The sequence below is a fragment of the Castanea sativa genome, chromosome 2 (genome assembly GCF_040712315.1).
Source record: "Castanea sativa cultivar Marrone di Chiusa Pesio chromosome 2, ASM4071231v1".
In the NCBI taxonomy this organism is placed as follows: domain Eukaryota; kingdom Viridiplantae; phylum Streptophyta; class Magnoliopsida; order Fagales; family Fagaceae; genus Castanea; species Castanea sativa.
The window spans coordinates 52,781,377-52,800,554 of record NC_134014.1 but is presented as its reverse complement, the minus strand read 5'-3'; the positions used below and the strand labels follow the sequence as shown (position 1 = coordinate 52,800,554).

The window sequence follows — 19,178 nt, the reverse complement described above, 5'->3', positions numbered from 1 at the left end:
TTTATTCAAAAGAATTCTGTATAATATATATATATATATATATATATATATATATATATATATATATATATATGCGGCTTGGCCTTGGTGTTGGTGTGGGTGGGTTTCTTCGTTCTTGCTTCCTTTCAAAATAATGCTTAGATCATGAACGTACACTGTAATGAAAATGACAGGTTTCCTATTTCTAATAATTTTCTTACATGTCCCTGTATTGTAATCCACAAATATGAAATTCAACATAGTTGACTTTGGCCAATTATTTTATGACTCTATCCTAAGAATTGGCATCTACTGATTGAGAAAAAAAAATTAAAGAAAAAACTTTACAAAAAAAAAACAGCCTTCTTTGCATCATCAGGTGCTCATATTTTGAAATTCTTTTGGAATTTCACAATTCAATGCAACATTAGGCTTGGAGATAAGAAAACAATAAGCAATAAGTGCTTCAAAAGCAATGACTAGGCTTATTACAATACAATCATAAACTTTTTGGAAACCCAACTCTGAAGGACAGAACAACATGCCTGAAAAGAATGGTTTGTACGGTTGCTGGCATTAGAAAATTAATTGATGAAATCTCAAATAAAATGAATGCCTAGACAACTGATAAGTTTGCATCTCTCTTTTTCATCATATGTGGATTCCATCAATTCCCATATTTGCTGGGTGCTTAGCATATTTGACTGGATTGTAATGCCTGGACCATGTCCCAAAAGATATTTGCTCTTATGATAATGTATTTACAAAGACATTAAAGTAATTTTGTACATGTAAAAATATGTCGCACACCATTTTCCTACTTTGGTAGGTAGCTTTTTTGGAATGAATTATGGTTTATTGTTAACAGCTAATTGTATAGCCGCTTTAAGTAACTGTATGTTGGTTTTATTAACTTGAGTTGGGTTGTAGTTTAATTTGTTGATTTGGTTCAATTTGGTTTGGTTAACGTGCGGGGAAGTTCTAGGTAGGGATAAGCCAAAAATAGTGTGGCAATCATGTAGTGCAAAATCAGGCAATATTGTAGCAGCTGAAGAAAATTTCCCAATGCAGCATTTATACCTGTAAACTTTCATCCGAACCATTGTCTCTTGCGACAAACTCTGATGCAAGAGCCCCATCATCATCTTCCATAGTATCCCATATGCCTTTTGGGATATGATTTTGCAGATTCTCTTTTGTAACACACAATAAATAACCGAAGTACATCAGTCATGTGCCTCCTTGGTCCACAAGTGTCATAGATTGATCCAGAGCTATTACCACTATGGAGGCAGAGTTAGCAGACTATCTGGATAAAAAAACAAATATGCAAGCGGTCAGAGCTTGATACAATTGCACATAGTCAAAACATATTACTTCTACTTTTTTGCAGTGTATTGTTTAATGATTTGCTTTGCTAGAAAATTCCACTGTTGCCCGAACAGTTTGTGTAACCAAAGAAAATAACCAAAAAAAAAATAGGACACTGTTGAATGAGTTGCTTTGCTGGGAAATTCCATTGTAAATAAAGCTGGAATGTTTCTTCAAGTATGTCTAACACTCAATTATAAATAATATGAAAAGGCTATGCTAAAATAATTTTATATTATCTTTTGGTATGCTTGAATAATTTTATGTTATCTTTTGGTTGTGTAGGGTGTTCAGTTCAAAAGCTGGATTTTTTCTTCAAGTATTTGTAACTTTTAATTATAAATAAAATGAAAAGGCTATGCTAAATATTTTTTATATTTTCTTTTGGTCTTGTAGGTTGTTCATATTTTCTACCAGTTGATTATGGATTATGTATTAAATTGCAAGTTCAACAGCTTGATTGTTTCGTAAAGTATGTTCAAATCTCAATTAATGAAAAAGCTATTATAGAATTGAGATTATATTATCTTTTGGTGTGCTAAACTAATTTTTATATTATCTTTTGGTCTCTACCAAATTATAATGGATTATCTTGGGGGAATTTTATAAATAAAAAAAATTTCAAATACTTTTGAACCACATAATATATAAATTTTGAGATAACCGTCAGATGAGATTGTTAAATAATTCAATAAAAATTACAAATTCTTTAGAATCACATGATATTAAGATTTTGAGATAACCGTCAAATGAGATTGTAATATGTTTAGAGATTAGATATTTTCTATTGAAAAACATGACTAGTGCTAAAATATCACATAAAAGGTCTTGGTGTTGAATGATGTGGACACCTGTTATCGTTTTGATTACTATTTTAATCACTAGTTGCTCAAAAGTTACCTGTTGTTGAGGACTCTTTTTTCGGTCCACATAGCATTACTTCATTGGCAACCAATGCCACATCAACATATGGATTGGGCTCACACAATGAATCAAAGGTCATGGCCCATATCACCTTTCTTACACTCATGGCAAGTGGCTTCTTCAACAAAAGCCCATATTTACACAACATCACAACAAAACCCGAGGTACGTCATCTCATCTTCAGCTTATGATCCAAGCTCATAAGTCTCTTCGGGGAAACTTTAGGAGTCGTGGTTTGGAGGGCCAAGAGGTATGTCCAGTAAAGCTCTAGTGATTTAAAGTTGATAAAAGAAGCATGTTGCTCGGTGTGTCTTCTCCAACTCCCTAAACTCTGACGAGTCCGTGTGTGGCGAGAAACATATGGTAAGCATCTTTTATCACGTAGCACTCAAAATGATAAAATTTCCCATTGCTCTTTTCCTAAAGCTTAATATTCATCACATGACATATATTCAATATCCCCAGCCATCTAGCTACAAGGAATATGACTGCTCATTCAATTCCCAGCTGTTGCTATACAAATTTGAGAACTTCATTATTTTATTCTACATAATCCCATTACTACTTTCAGCTAAAATCCAACTCAAACACATGGCCTAATCTGATTGGCTATCCTTCATCTCCAACTATATGCAAAATATTCATTATATCACCCATACACAGCTGCTGTCTGCCACAATCAGACTATGTGCTGGTTTAGATCCAGCTTATTGCTGGGTCCACGTTTTATATATATATATATTTTTTTTTTCTTTGCTGCGGGGGGACAAGCGCTCAATGCGCGCACTGTTCATGTACTTTTTTCACAATTTTTTATTAAAAATGGGTCCCGCAATACTATTCACACATTTAAAAATTATTTTGCTACAGTGTTTTCAGTTTTCAGCAATAAGTTCTATCCAAACGAACCCTATATATTTCTCTGCCAGCTGCTAGAGTAAAGCATTAAATACTCTTCTTACTCGCCAAGATTAAGTTACAACACAATGGGACCTTAACTAAATCTCTAAACCTTCATTACCTTTCAACCAATCCTTCTATTACTTGCTAGAAATGTGTTGTAATGGAACCTTGCACCAAAAACACAAACACCCAAAAGAGGAAACATTTCCAGCAGACCCCCAGCAGTGTATCCAGCACTTGACACCTGGCTGGGAGTGATATCAGCAGCCATTTAATGTTGAAATCCCAGCTGCCAGCTGTTATGCCTAAAATAGCAAGATACCCTTAAAAGTGATCTTACCATTTTCAGCTAAAACCATAAAGTAAATGCTGAATGACCTCTCCAAGACTCTTCAATCACCATCTTGATCTCTTTTTCTTCTGCCCAAAGTGACAGCTGCTCCTGACAGCTGGGACAGCTTTACCTGACAACTGGGACAACTTTTTCAATACAGATGTGACAGCAGACCCAACAGCCTTAGCATTACTTTTTTTTTTTTCCACATTTGGCTAAAACCAAAACCAGCTAGACTAACCATATTTTTCTTGCCAAAATACATTCATTTTTAGTTGCTTTTTCCCCAGTAGCTCTTACCCGAAATAGCAAGAACATCTTGAACCTAAACTTATAATTTTTGCCCAAATCTTAAGATGGATTTTTTGAAGATTCATTGCAAGTTGGGACAGATTTTGGCTGATATTATTTGCTAAAATACCCCCTCAAACTCAGCTTTAAATAGGACCCCTCATCAACACCTCAAGGGGGACAACCAAGAAGGGAGAAGAACTCTTTCACAAACCTCTCTATTCTTTCTCCCTAAGCTCTAAATGAAGTTTTGAGTTTTTAGTTTCAAAATCAAGAACTAAACTCTTCAGCCTTTAGCTCATAAATCCCTTCATAAGCCCTCATCTATCCTCCAGCAGAAAATTTCAGTAGTACATACCAGCAGAAAAGCCCAGCAGTAAATTCTAGCAACATTGCTAAACACACTGCAGCACTATTACCTCTCAAATAGTGATTCTCTCACTCTTCATACTCAGAGAATAGACCTATCTTACTGCTCCCATCTCCAAATACTTATACATATCTCCATACTCTTCTCTTACAAAATCTTTCCTCTTGGAAAGCAATCTCTACAACTTCTCCAACGGTTGTAATCTCATATTTTTTCTATCTTCAACTGCCATATCTTTCATACTTTCATATATCATACATATTACAAATACTACATCCCACAAAGCATCTCTTTCTTCACTTCTTTTACACAATCTCATACATATTCACTATAACATTACATATAACACACTACACTCTTCTAAACTCCACTCTCATACTCTTTCACTTTGAATTTCTACTGTTTTGCTGCTCATAAACACCTATCAATACTCTTCTCTATCTCTTTTACTAAAGCCCTTCTCCTAGAAGGCACCAAGATCTCATATCAAAGCCCTTCTCATGGAAGGCACAAATCTATCTTACACAAAGCCCTTCTCTTAGAAGGCACAAGTACTCTATACAAAAGCCCTTCTCATGGAAGGCAACACTATTCATAACTTCGCAACAACTAAAAGAGCATTGTCAAGGGGAAAACTCATTTAAGTGCATGATAAGAGGGGCAAGCTTAACCAGCCCTTACACATAGCTGGGCATACTCTCTCTCCTTCCAGTTGCACCCATTTTTCCCCTTTAATCTTGAAGTTATTATGGCAAACCGCCTCTCTACCGCTGGGGTCACTCTGCTGGGATATCATCAACTCATAGAAGCTGTACAGCTGGGCTACGAACCATACGAAGATAAGTGACTTCGTTTCCTTATCTTTAAATTTACATTATTGAGCACATGAATACTTCACATTTAAATACATATCACTTTATTACAACCATTAACCAAGGCTTAAACACATTTAATTGCATGATAAGAGGGTCAAGCCTAACTAGCCTCTACCATTGGCATTCTACTATAATCCTATCAGCTCACTGATGCTACACGGCTGGGCTACAAATCATACAAAGGAGGGGCAAACTTAACTAGCCTCTACCGCTAGCATTCTGTTGGAATCCTATCAGCTCACTGGTGCTACACGGCTGGGCTCCAAATCATACGAAGATTAGTGACGTTGTTTCCATATCTTTAAATCTAAACCATTGAGTATATGATTACTTTACTTCTAAATGAATACTACTTTATTTCAACTACTAATCAAAGCTATCATATCAAACGCATATTACATATTTATTCAACCATTATCATGATTCTTATACTTTGGCTTTAATGGTTTGGTAGGCTTGAAAGATACACTAGTAGCCGTTAGACTACGTGGCCCAATGTTGAGTTCCGGGACGCAACTCCCCAAAAAAAGAACCCGGGCCTAGCAAGGTCACTAATCTAGTAGATAACACGTGGCTGAGCAATTGAAAAAGGCCCCCGAACACCTGTTAATTTACACATTTTTAAGCTGGATTGTTTCTTCAAGTATTTGTAACTTTTAATTATAAATAAAATGAAAAGGCTATGCTAAAATATTTTTTAAATTTTTATTTGGTTTTGTAGGTTGTTCATATTTTCTAGCAGTTGATTACTGAATATCTATTAAATTGCAAGTTGAACAGCTATAAAATGAAGAGGTTATGCTAAAATATTTTATTTATATATATTTTTGGTTGTGTAGATGGTTCATATTTTCTACCCGTTGATTACAGATTATCTATTAAATTGCAAGTTCAACAGCTGGATTGTTTCGTAAAGTATGTCCAACCCTCAATTAATGAAAAGGCTATTATAAAATTGAGATTATATTATCTTTTCGTGTGCTAAAATAATTTTTATATTATTTTTTGGTTTCTACCAAATTATAATGGATTAGCTATTAAATTGCAAGTTCACACAAGCTAGAATATTTCTTCAGGTCTCTCTAAAATGAAATGTTTTGCAAAAATAGCCCTCATATTATTGGTAGGGTGTTCATGTTATCCACCAGTTATTTCAAATGATCTTTTACTATAATGACAGTTAGTAAATGATGGTTGGTAGGTACTATGGAGTCACACCAGCAACTATGGTGTCTATCTTTCAATATGAAATTTTATTGAATTACATTCCCACGATACAAAAGAATATAAAACCCAGACAAGTTGGGAAAATGGGGGAATTTTATAAATAAAAAATGTTCCAAATACTTTAGAACCACATGATATTCAAATTTTGAGATAATCGTCAGATGGGATTGTAAAATAATTCAGTAAAAATTCCTAATTTTTTAGAACCACATTTTGTTCAGATTTTGAGATAACCGTCAGATGAGATTGTAATATGTTCAGAGATTAGATATTTTCTATTGAAAAACATGACTAGTGCAAAAATATCACATAATTTTTATTTGTTTTTTGCAGCCACAATGCTTAATATTTTATTTATATTTACATTTTGAATGCAATTGCATAAAGGCAGGAATCTCCAAATAGTCTTAGAAAAATGCCCTTCATGTTACATGTGTGAACTTACTTACCAACCAAGAAGACACTATAAATAGATGATAGTAGAATCAATGCACCCCAAAAAAGAAGGCCAAAATATTTTTTTATATTATCTTTTGGTTGTTGTTGTTGATATTTTCTAATTCCAAGACAATACCTTCTATCATCATGAATCCTACAAGATATTGTTCATACATATATAATGCAGCTTAAGTAATAATACATGCAAAAATATTTCAAATAATAACACGATCATAAAAATAAAATTACCACGCGCAACTTGCGGGTCCGCGACTAGTTCTAATTAATAGCACAAACACTTCCAATAATAATTGGCCAAGAAAGAGATTTGACAGATTACCCTCAGAAGAATTTGTAGATATAGTCATCCACGACTATTGGGCTAAGGATTTTATAGGCCAGCTCTGAGGGATGATAACTGTCCCAGAATACATATTTAGAGGTGTTGGTACATGTCTCTGGTGAAAAACTAGTACATAAAATGCTGACCTCTATTTTCCCTGTGCCACAGCATCCTTTGTTTGCCTCTTGAAATCCAATATCCATAAGCAAAGGATTAAAAAAAAAAATCATTACATAACCCCCCTATATCTACAATCACTGGATTAAGTTTACAGTGCACCTACTAAATTATCAATTCATGTTAGTACAATTTGACATACCAACTTTTGAGGAACCAAAATCATGTGGTACGAAACAATAATAGCAACAAAACCTTAGTTTCAAAGTTCTGAGGTCGGCTATAAGAGAAGGTATACCCTGTATCCGGTATATGTTTCCCCTCTCTCATAGCTGGTGGGGAAACATATACCCGATGCAAGGTATATTTTTTCCAGCTATATAGATTTTCAACAGATTAGTTAAGGTCAGCCACATATATAATATTATGTGGTACGATAAAAGAAAAAAATGTATAAAAAATGTATAAAAGATGTGTTTAATGAGAGTTTTCTCATCATGAATTGGAAGATAATTAGACTCACTCCTTTTGTATTACAATTGTATACCTGAAGCAGTGGATAAAATACCCAATATCCAAGTGAATCAAAACTATTAAAAAATGATGGTGGGGATTACCATATTGAGATGGGTTTTGGATGATGGCAAGCAACGGGTTATAGATATCTAAATAAACAAGCCTAGCATCTGGAAGTCTTTTATTGATGGAATCCATTTGGGAGGAGAGCTTTGAATTGAAGAGAGTTGCTGCTTGGTTTGCAGACTCAGAACACCCTCTCAGAATCCCTCTAGCCACTGTTCTCTGTGATGGCACGCACCCTATTGATGGTAAGCTGAATACTCCAATCCTTCTTGCTCCTAGTCCATAAAGTTCCTGCCCATTATATTTTTTTGGCACAAATTAAAGCTTGACAATGTTAGCTAATGCACACTTAAATTTACTGGACATGTTTGTCCAAGATCCAAGTACGGCAATGCATGACCAAATTAATGTACATGTTTGCAAATTGTAATGGCATTGTCTTTATAAACATACCTGCAAGAAACTTGTAGCTGATCTAACCATTAGATCAGCATATCCGGGAATATCATAATGGGCTATCCTAAACGGTGTAGAAAAATAAGTATTTGCAATGTCATCGCTCCCTGCGCACACTATGAATATACTTTTTGACAGTATAGTTGCTGTTCTGCTTTCTCCTACTGCTTCCTTTATCTTCTTTATGTAATTTTTGAACAAGTCTAATTGATCCAATAACGATAAGACAGACTGATGATGGAAAATTAAGAAAATCACAATAAGTAATTGTTACAATATATAGGACTAAAAAAAAAAAAAGAGGAGTGAGAGAGAAGGTTACCACAATTTTAGCAGTGAGAGGATCATATCCTGCATCGCCAAAGGCAAAACTTACACCAGTAAGGAGGTCTTGAAGTTGAAGATTTGGATCAAGATAAGCCGGTAGAATCTTCTTAACACCAAATATTTCAGCTGAAAGTTTGTGTCAAGAAATTTTCAGTAAAATATATTATAGAGCATTCAATCATTGTATGTGAAATGGTCAATGATATAATTGTACTATGTATTGGGTCCTTAAAAGGTTTTTTTATTTATTTTTATTTATTTATTTATTGCTTGGGGGTGGAGGGGGAGGTTAATTTTTTTTTACAAGAAATTCTACTCTAAAATAATTTAAGTGTGTATGTATGTGAAACTCCTTTTTAGAGACTTGAACTCTGGTTTTGCCCCCCATACTCCCACAAATATTTAATACTTATAGAGTGACCATCGCACCAAGAATGGGCAATGATGAGGAGAGGTTACTTTAAACTATAAATTTTGGATGTTGGTCATAAATTACAATGATTCCCGGACTGTTCCAATTCACTTGCTGTAAGGACTCTACAATAAGTCCAAAAAGTACTATATATGATGGGAAACAGTAGTAAAACGAAAAGTAAATGCTAAACACTACCTAAAAAATCTGCTGGGACCTTTCCATTGCTAAACCTTCCAGTTGGTTTTCCACTGATGAAATCTCTCCCATATGGTGGGAAATCACACTTAACCACAGTTTCAATGTAGTTGTTGTTGCTCGTATCCATTATTGAATCTCCAAAGATTATAACTGCGGGAACTGTTTCATTATTAGGCAGCCTTGTAGTGCTGCCAGTAGTGTTATGGAAAATGTTGAACACGAGGAGGATTGAGAAAATAATTATGTAGGAACAAGAAAGAGGTTTTGACGAGGGAAACTTCATTGTGTTATGGTTAAGGGTTTTATGGGGGAAAGAAAAAAGAAGTATTAAATCTTGTTTGACAGCGTAAAACTTATAATTTGCATTTACATGACTGTCTCTCATGCAGCCTATTTGTTGGACTCATAACTCATAATAGGTTTTACATGTGTAGCTAGGGAAAGGTCAATATTCACTATGTGGAGTCAATATTCAGCATGCCCCTTGCCCTTGGGTTAAAGGGCACCCCCACCCACAACACATGGGTAGTCCACACATCTCAAAAAAAAAAAAAAAAAAAAAGGGAAAGGTCAAAATTTATGTACTTTTGTTATCAGGGTAAGTTGGCAGAATAGACCATGCAAAAAGCAGCTCTCTTTTAAGTCTCAAATCTTTTAAGGGTCTGCTTGGATACCATTTATTTTGGACTTTAACCTTTCAATTGTGTCAATTGGCAGATTTGGTGCTTATACATGGTCCTAGGATGAAGAAAGTTGGTAGGACTAGAATAATAGATTAAAAAAAAATGGATCTTTGAGAACTTTCTTACATTCCAATTTCCACCGCAAATGTGTTTTCTATGTTTTCTTTGTCAGTCCCATTCCTGAAATATGCAAAACACAAAATAAGCACATGAACGAGTAATCCCACAACAAATCCCAACATCCAAAACAAGCAAAACCCAAGAAATTAAACCATGAAATTAAAGTCTTTGATCCATTTTAGTTCAGCTAAGACAGAGAGAGATCACGAGATAGAGAGAGCAAAAACTGACCGGAACAGAGCTGGACCTTGCCGTCGGACCTTGTCATTGCTCGTCGCTGCCGAAACCTCATAGCCTCACCCTTTCTTTCTGGACCAAGTGCTAGCTGCTCCTCAGATTTTAGGGATTTTAATCCCAAATAGACACACTCACGTGCAAACGTGAGTCAGTGAATCAGCCCCCCCCCTTTTTTTTAATGTAATATTATGTGGCATTCCAGGTGTCCACCTACATGGCATGGAAATAATAATTTAATCAGTCCGTTAGACACATCAGCAATTTTCATCGAACACTTAACTACATGGACCAAATTGGCATAGCACTAAAAGGTTAGGGACCAAATTGACACATTTGGAAAGTTAGAGACCAATTTGAGATATGATGTAAATGATAGGGACTAATTTTGTAATTTACTCATTTTTAAATTATGAACAGTGCCGTGGGACCTAGAAATGCATGGTTATGCGCATTTTTGGCTGAGTCGTGAATAGTGCCGTGGGACCCAGCCAAAAATGCAAAACGCAAAATAATTTGCACGCTAAGTGTCCGTTTGGATTCAGCTTATTGCTGAAAACTGAAAACTGAAAACACTGTACCAAAATAATTTTTAAATGTGTGAATAGTGCCGTGGGTCCCATTTTTAATTTTAAAAAATCTGAAAAGTGAAGTTTGTGGGTCCCGTGAACAGTACACGGGACCCACAGAGGTGCTGAAAAGTCAACAAAATCGGCTACTGTTCATGCACAGTGCATGAACAGTAACCGCTGTCCCCCTGAATCGTGCATCAGCAGAAGAAAAAAAAAAAAAAAAAAAAAACGCACAGACGCGGACGCAATAATTTTCATCCGTATCCAAACTCAGCCTAAGTGTTCGTTTGCAAAAATTATTTTTGCCCATTTATTTTACTATTCAGCTTATTTTTGTTACTATTTATGGGTCTCATTGCACTTTTTGGTATTATTCATAGGTTTCACTGTACTATTTCAGCTAACTTTTACTTTTATCTATAGTATTTTCAGCAAAAAGTTTTCAGTTTCAACAAAATAAGCGGATCCCAAACGGACCCTAAAGATGACCCTGATTTTAAGTGGAACAAAACTAGGAGTGCGTTTCTTTCGGATGAAAAATCTTTATGTAAAATATTTTACACCCTTAAGGGTGTTTGGATGGATAGAAAAACCCGGCTAAATTGAAATTAATTTTCAGTTGATTGTAAAATAGGGTCTGATCAATGGACTGCAAAATATTTTACATTTTTATTTTCACTATATTCATTTTACACCCTTCAGCTACTACAGAGAGAGAGAGAGAGAGAGAGAGAGAGAGAGAGAGAGAGAGAGAGAGAGAGAACCCATCTCACTGCAGGTAAAGTTTCTTCCTCTCTCTTTCTCCCTATTCCTCCCTCTTTTTAAACTGTAAATTTTGGATGTTGGTCATAAATTACAATGATTCCTCAACTGTTCCAATTCACTTGCAATAAGGACTCTACAATAAGTCCAAAAAGTACTATATATGGCGGGAAACAACAGTAAAACGAAAAGTAAATGCTAGACACTACCAAAAAATCTGCTGAGACCTTTCCTTATTGCTAAACCTTCCAGTTGGTTTTCCACCGATGAAATCTCTCCCATATGGTGGGAAATCACACTTAACCACAGTTTCAATGTAGTCGTTGTTGCCCATATCCACTATTGAATCTCCAAAGCTTATAACTGCGGGAGCTGTTTTATTCTTAGGCAGCCTTGTAGTGCTGCCAGTAGTGTTATGGAAAATGTTGAACATGAGGAGGATTGAGAAAATAATTATATAGGAACAAGAAAGAGGTTTTGATGAGGGAAACTTCATTGTGTTATGGTTAAGAGCTTTATGGGGAAAAGAAAAAAGAAGTATTAAATCTTGTTTGACAGTGTAGAACTTATAATTTGCATTTACATGATTATCTCTCATGCATCCTATTTATTGGACTCATAACTCACAATAGGTTGTACATGTACAGTTGGGAAAAGGTCAATATTCACTATGTGGAGTCAATATTCAGCATGCCCCTTGCCTTTGGGTTGAAGGGCACCCCCACTCACAATAGATGGGTAGCCCACACATCTCAAAAAAGAAGAAGGGAAAGGTCAGTATTTATGTACTTTTGTTATCAGGTAAGTTGGCAGAATAGACCATGCGAAAAGTAGCTCTCTTTCAAGCCTCAAATCCTTTAAGGGTCTGTTTGGATACCGTTTATTTTGTTGAAAACTGAAAATTTATTGTTAAAAACAATGTAGCAAAATAATTTTTAAACTATGAATAGTGCCGTGGGAACCCAGAAATGCATGGTTATGCACGTTTTTGGCTGGGTCATGAATAGTGTCGTGGGACCCATCCAAAAATGCAAAACACAAAATAATTTGCACACAAATGCAGGCTAAGTGTTCGTTTGCAAAAATTATTTTTGCCAACTTATTTTACTATTCAGCTTATTTTTGTTACTATTTATAGGTCTCATTGCACTTTTTGGTATTATTCATAGGTCTCATTGTATTATTTCAGCTAATTTTTACCTTTATCTACAGTACTTTCAGCAAAAAGTTTTCTGTTTCAACAAAATAAGCGAATCTCAAACGGACCCTAAAGATGACCCTGATATTAAGTGGAACAAAACTAGGAGTGCATTTCTTTAAGGTGAAAAATCTTTATGTAAAATATTTTACACCCTTAAGGGTGTTTGGGTGGATAGAAAAACCCGGTTAAATTAAAATTAATTTTCAGCTAACCGTAAAAAAAGGTATGATCAATGGACTGTAAAATATTTTACATTTTTATTTTCACTATATTCATTTTACACAGCTACCGGAGAGAGAGAGAGAGAGAGAGAACCCATCTCACTGCGGGTAAAGTTTCTTCCTCTCTCTTTCTCCCTATTCCTCCCTCTTTCTTTCTCTTTACCTTGGACTGATATGCCTCTCTCTCTCTCTCTCTCTCTCTCTCTCTGCAGATCTTCCACACCCTCTCTTTCTCTATCATGAACCAATCAACACCAATTGGTGGTTGGCTGACGGTGGTTAGGTCCAATTTGGGTTTTGGTTGGGGTTGACGATAACTCAGTTTGGCTAGGTGGTTGGTTGGGTTTAGATCAGCATGGATGGATGGCTAGCATAAGGTTTTGGGTTTTTGTGTGGTGGTTACTAGGTTTTTGTGGGGTGACTGTTGGATTATCTAAATATTTTTCGACAACAATTTTACATGCAAGTCAAACACTAGAAACCATTTTCCGGTGTATTTCATTGAACGCAATCAAACACTTGAAAATATTTTATACTTGTAAAACATTTTACACCGAGTCAAATACAATATAGGTGTGATGTGGAGTTTTTTTTTTTTTTTAATAGCAAAACAAAAATTTTCAATTGTTATTTATTATGTTAAGATCATATATTGAAAATTAGTAGTAATATGCACCGTTTTGACATCACATGAACAAGCCTTGGTAAGAACTATGCACATCTGTAAATAGATAGTGAGTCATATGGTCCTTGATCTTTTGCTATGGTGGAGTTAGTGGATGAATTTTGTTAGCATACACAAATAAGTGAAATTTCTACATGGTAGAATTTTTTTTTTTTTTTAAATAGAGAAATTAATATATATATATATATATATATATATATGATTGAATTTTTTTTTTTTTTTGAGAAACTAAATATGATTGAATTCAAACCCATAGATTTAAGTGTTTAAGTTAAATAGTGTCTAATTCCTAACATATTATAAAGGATTTAAGACCTCAGTTAGAATATGCCACGACATCATAGCTTTAGTGGACGAATAATTATAACTACGGTTAAACAATTAAATTTATTATTTTTCAATAGCTTAAACATTTGAAAAAATTGTTAAGATAACATGGAATCAAAGTAGGAGAACTTAAGTTCGATCCTAGATTTTTATGCTAGATTTTGCTATTGAATCTTACTACATTTGACAATCTTTGTTTGCATACACATTCATTAATTGCACAGATAACAGCTCATTGTAGCTGGATCGTAAAAAAATAAAAAAAGGGTTTTTTATTCACCAACGGATCTATTTCTCATTTCTATCTCTCTTTCCTATCTCACTTCTCGCTTCCCTCTTCTCTCTTCTCTGTCCCGTGGTTCGGTGTGGTCTGATGGGTTTGGGTCATGGTCTGATGGTCCGATGGTCGATGGGTGGTGGCGGCGATGGTTTGATGGTCGGCGATTATGGTCTGATGGGAATGGATCGTGGTGGAGGTTCGGTGTGGGTCATGGGTCACCGATCTACTGGGTTTGCGCGTGTGATGGGTTTTGGTTCACTGATATGGTTTTGCTTCCTATAAGTTTTGGTTCACCGATTTGCTGGTGGCGGCGATGGAAGTTTTTTTTTTCACTGTGGTTTATGGTCGTGGTTTTGGTTTGGCGTGGGTCCTAGGTCACCGATCTGGTTTTGGTTCTTGTGGGTTTTGGTTCAACGTGATGGGTTTGCTGGTGGGTTCAAATCAGGGTTGAGGTTCAGATTGGGATTGTTAGGGTGGTGGGCTTTGGCTGCGGTTTTGTGGCGGTTTTGTGGTGGGTTTTAGCTGCGGTTTGTGCCGTGGGTTTTTTTTTGTGGTGGTTGGAGGTTGAGGTTGTGGTTGGTGGTGGTGGCTGTGGCTGTGGCTGTGGCTATGGCTGTGGGCAGTGGTGGTAGCAGGCGTTGGCAGTGGGTTTGTTGGTAGTGAAAGAGAATAAAAAATTAATATTTTAATGAAGTGGTAAAAAATATAAAATCTTTGATATTGGGTGTATTGTAAAATGAGGTATTAAAATTGATAAAGTAGGTTTTTAAGACAATAGAATGTTAAATTTTTTGAAATCTTTGATGAGGATGCTCTTAGAGATTGAAGATGTGGCGATAGTCTATTGGTTTTTAGAACAATACTCTGTTCCCTCGAAATGGATACTAGAGCTCACTGAACTTGAACGTTGTGGGTTATTCCTCATCTTCCTGACGCCGTAAGCATTTCAATTCGTCAATGCCAATAATTAAATATAAAAAAAAAATATATATATATATATATATGTATGCATATAATCATTTTTTAATGGGTTTGGTTAAAGTGGTGTAACTTTAACCAATGTTACACCACTTAATATTTTTTAATTGGATATAAATTTTGACAAATCCATTGTTAGATTACATTATCTTCGTATATTCTCTATATTTGCAAAATTTAAAGATGATCAAAGATCAATGGCAATATCATCTATCAATTGTTTAAATTCAAGTTTTTGTAATTTTAAATAATGCATAAAAGATGAGTTTATGGATCATAGCGTAACATGAATTAAGAAAAATGTAGTAGATAATTTCAATACTTATTCACATACTTAAAAACCACTTTCCTCCTGAAGCTGAGAGAACTTCATGTATAGATTAATCCATCGACATACTGGAACATTGCAGAATTGCTGACACATAATCTCAGTTTGCATTACACTTTAAGGATCATGAATAAAGAAAAATCTAGTAGATTGGAACATTGCAGAAATACTGATACATAGTCCCAATTTAAGCATAGTAATAACATAGATTGGACTCACTTCAAATTCTAATTAATAGCACAAACACTTCCAATAATAACTGGCCAAGAAAGAGAGACAAGAGATTACCCTCAGAAGAATTTGTAGATATAGTCATCCACGACTATTGAGGCAAACAAAGGATGTTGTGGCACAGGGAATATAGAGGTCAGCATTTTATGTACCAGTTTTTCACCAGAGACATGTACCAACGCCTCTGAATATGTATTCTGAGGGATGATAACTGTCCCAGAATACATATTCAGAGGCGTTGGTACATGTCTCTGGTGAAAAACTGGTACATAAAATGCTGACCTCTATATTCCCTGTGCCACAGCATCCTTTGTTTGCCTCTTGAAATCCTAATCCATAAGCAAAGGATTTAAAAAAAAAAAAAAAGCATTACATAACCCCCCCTATATCTACAGTCTCTGGATTAAGTTTACAGTGCACCTAGCAAATTATCACTTCCTATTAGTACAGTTTGACATACCAACTTTTGAGAAACCAAAATCATGTAGTAAGAAACAACAACAATAACAGAGCTTTAGTCCTAAAGTTCTGGGGTTTTGGATAATGGCAAGCAACGGGTTATAGATATCTAAATAAACAAGCCTAGCGTCTGGAAGTTTTTTATTGATGGAATCCACTTGGAGGAGAGCTTTGAATTGAAGAGAATTGCTACTTGGTTTGCAGATTCAGAACACCCTCTCAGTATGCCTCCAGCCACTGTTCTCTGTGATGGCACGCACCCTATTGATGGTAAGCTGAATACTCCAATCCTTCTTGCTCCTAGTCCATGAAGTTCCTGCCCATTATAAATTAAAGCTTGACAATGTTAGCTAATGCACACTTAAATCTAACGCCATGCATGACCAAATTAATGTACATGTTTGCAAATTGCAATGGCATTGTGTCTTTATAAACATACCTGCAAGAAACTTGTGGCTGACCTAACCCTTAGATCAGTATATCCGGGAATATCATAATGGGCTCTCCTAAACGGTGTAGAAAAATAAGTATTTGCAATGTCATCGCTCCCTGTGCACACTATGAATATACTTTTTGACAGTTTAGTAGCTGTTCTGCTTTCTCCTACTGCTTCCTTTATCTTCTTTATGTAATTTCTGAACAAGTCTAATTGATCCGATAACGATAAGACAGACTGATGATGGAAAATTAAGAAAATCACAATAAGTAATTGTTACAATATATAGGACTAAAAAAAAAAAAAAAAGGAGGTGGAGTGAGAGAGAAGGTTACCACAATTTTAGCAGTGAGAGGATCATATCCTGCACCGCCAGAGGCAAAACTTACACCAGTAAGGACGTCTTGTAGCTGAAGATTTGGATCAAGATAAGCCGGTAGAATCTTCTTAACACCAAATATTTCAGCTGAAAGTTTGTGTCAAGAAATTTTCAGTAAAATATATTATAGAACATTCAATCATTGTATGTGAAATGGTGAATGATATAATTGCACAATGTATTGGATCCTCAAAAGGAAATTTTTTTTTTTGGGGGGGGGGGGGGGTGTGGTGTGGGGAGGTTAATTTAAACTGTAAATTTTGGATGTTGGTCATAAGACATGGCAAAACGGGTCAACATTTTCTGATCCGATCCAAAAAATACGTAATCAGAACCCGATTTTTTTGACCTGAAGCAAAAACGGGTTGACCCGTAATCCGACCCGTGTTTTTTGCGGGTCAACCCAACCCAACTTAGCCTGAACCCAAACCATTCTTAAATTTTTTTTTTTTTGGTAAAAATAAAATAAAATTAAGACTATTGGTTTAATTGTTTGTTGTGGGCTTTAAGGAAACAATTTAGAAATTTATATAACTGTATGCAAATTAATTGAAACATGAATGATTGAACATTCTGTAATGAGTAAAGATTTTTAGATATCAAATAGCAAAGTACATGCAAGATAATCTGGTTATAGTATAGTTAAAAACATTGATTTAAAGTTGTAGACATGTGTAAGAAACATTCACAAGTGTGAAATAGTGAAACTAAAAATCAAATTAATATAAATTATGAATGCTTAGACCTATTTTTTAATAATTTATATCTAAAATAAACGGTTTTTCATAATAAATTATGATATTTCCTAGAGTGTGTGTTGCTTAACAATGATATGATATTCATAAAAGAGACCATGTATAAATAAGTAAACAATCAAACTTCAATATATATCTCAAATTGAAATAGAGTCTCAACCACAATTGACAATAGATAATAAAATTAATTTTCAAGATTGTAAATTTCTTATATATTTGTATTCTTTGTCAAATGAACTATCCAATAAGTCATTTGTAATTTTGTTTTATATTCTGGGATGTTGATATTGTCTAAAAATAAAAATTGTGTATTTGTTTTACTTATCTTTGTGTTATTTTGTTTTAAATAGCAATGTTAAGATTTGTATAATTTTAAAATTATTGAATAAGTATTAATAAGTGTAATTCATTCTTGATATAAGTGGTGAATTCAAAATAATGCATTTTATATCAAGTAATTTATTGCATGACTTTCTAAATGACAAATATATGTTGTTTTCTTTATAATAATAAAAAATCATGTGAAAAATACGGGTCAACCCGACCTAACCCAATCCAACCCGCAACCCGATTAACCCGAACCCGTTTTTAACTTGCATAAAATGACTCATTTTGACCTGCAACCCAATTGAACCAACCCGAACCTAACCCGACCCGCCCGTTTTGCCATATCTTTAACAATGATTCCTGGACTGTTCCAATTCACTTGCTGTAAGGACACTACAATAAGTCCAAAGAGTACTATATATGGTGGGAAACAGCAGTAAAACTAAAACAAAAAGTAAATGCCAGACACTACCTAAAAAATCTGCTGAGACCTTTCCACTGCTAAACCTTCCAGTTGGATTTCCACCAATGAAATCTCTCCCATATGGTGGGAAATCACACTTAACCAGAGTTTCAATGTAGTTGTTGTTGCCCGTATCCACTATTGAATCTCCAAATATTATAACTGCAAGAACTGTTTCATTCTTAGGCAGCCTTGTAGTGCTACCAATAGTGTTATGGAAAATGTTGAACACGAGAAGGATTGAGAAAATAATTATATAGGAACAAGAAAGAGGTTTTGATGAGGGAAACTTCATTGTGTTATGGTTAAGAGTTTTATGGGGAAAAGAAAAAAGAAGTATTAAATCTTGTTTGGCAGTGTAGAACTTATAATTTGCATTTACATGACTATCTCTCGTGCAGCCTATTTATTGGACTCATAACTCACAATAGGTTGTATATGTACAGTTAGGGAAAGGTCATTATTCACCATGTGGAGTTAATATTGAGCATGCCCCTTGCCCTTGGGTTAAAGGGCACCCACACCCACAATAGATGGGTAGCCCACACATCTCAAAAATAAAAGGGAAAGGTTAGTATTTATGTACT

The 19,178-nt window shown here is 35.0% G+C and overlaps 1 pseudogene; it reads right to left on the bottom strand.

Annotated features, from left to right (window-relative positions):
* Positions 1-7,691: 7,691 nt before the first annotated feature.
* LOC142625509 (uncharacterized) lies at positions 7,692-18,950 on the bottom strand (annotated as a pseudogene).
* Positions 18,951-19,178: the final 228 nt, after the last annotated feature.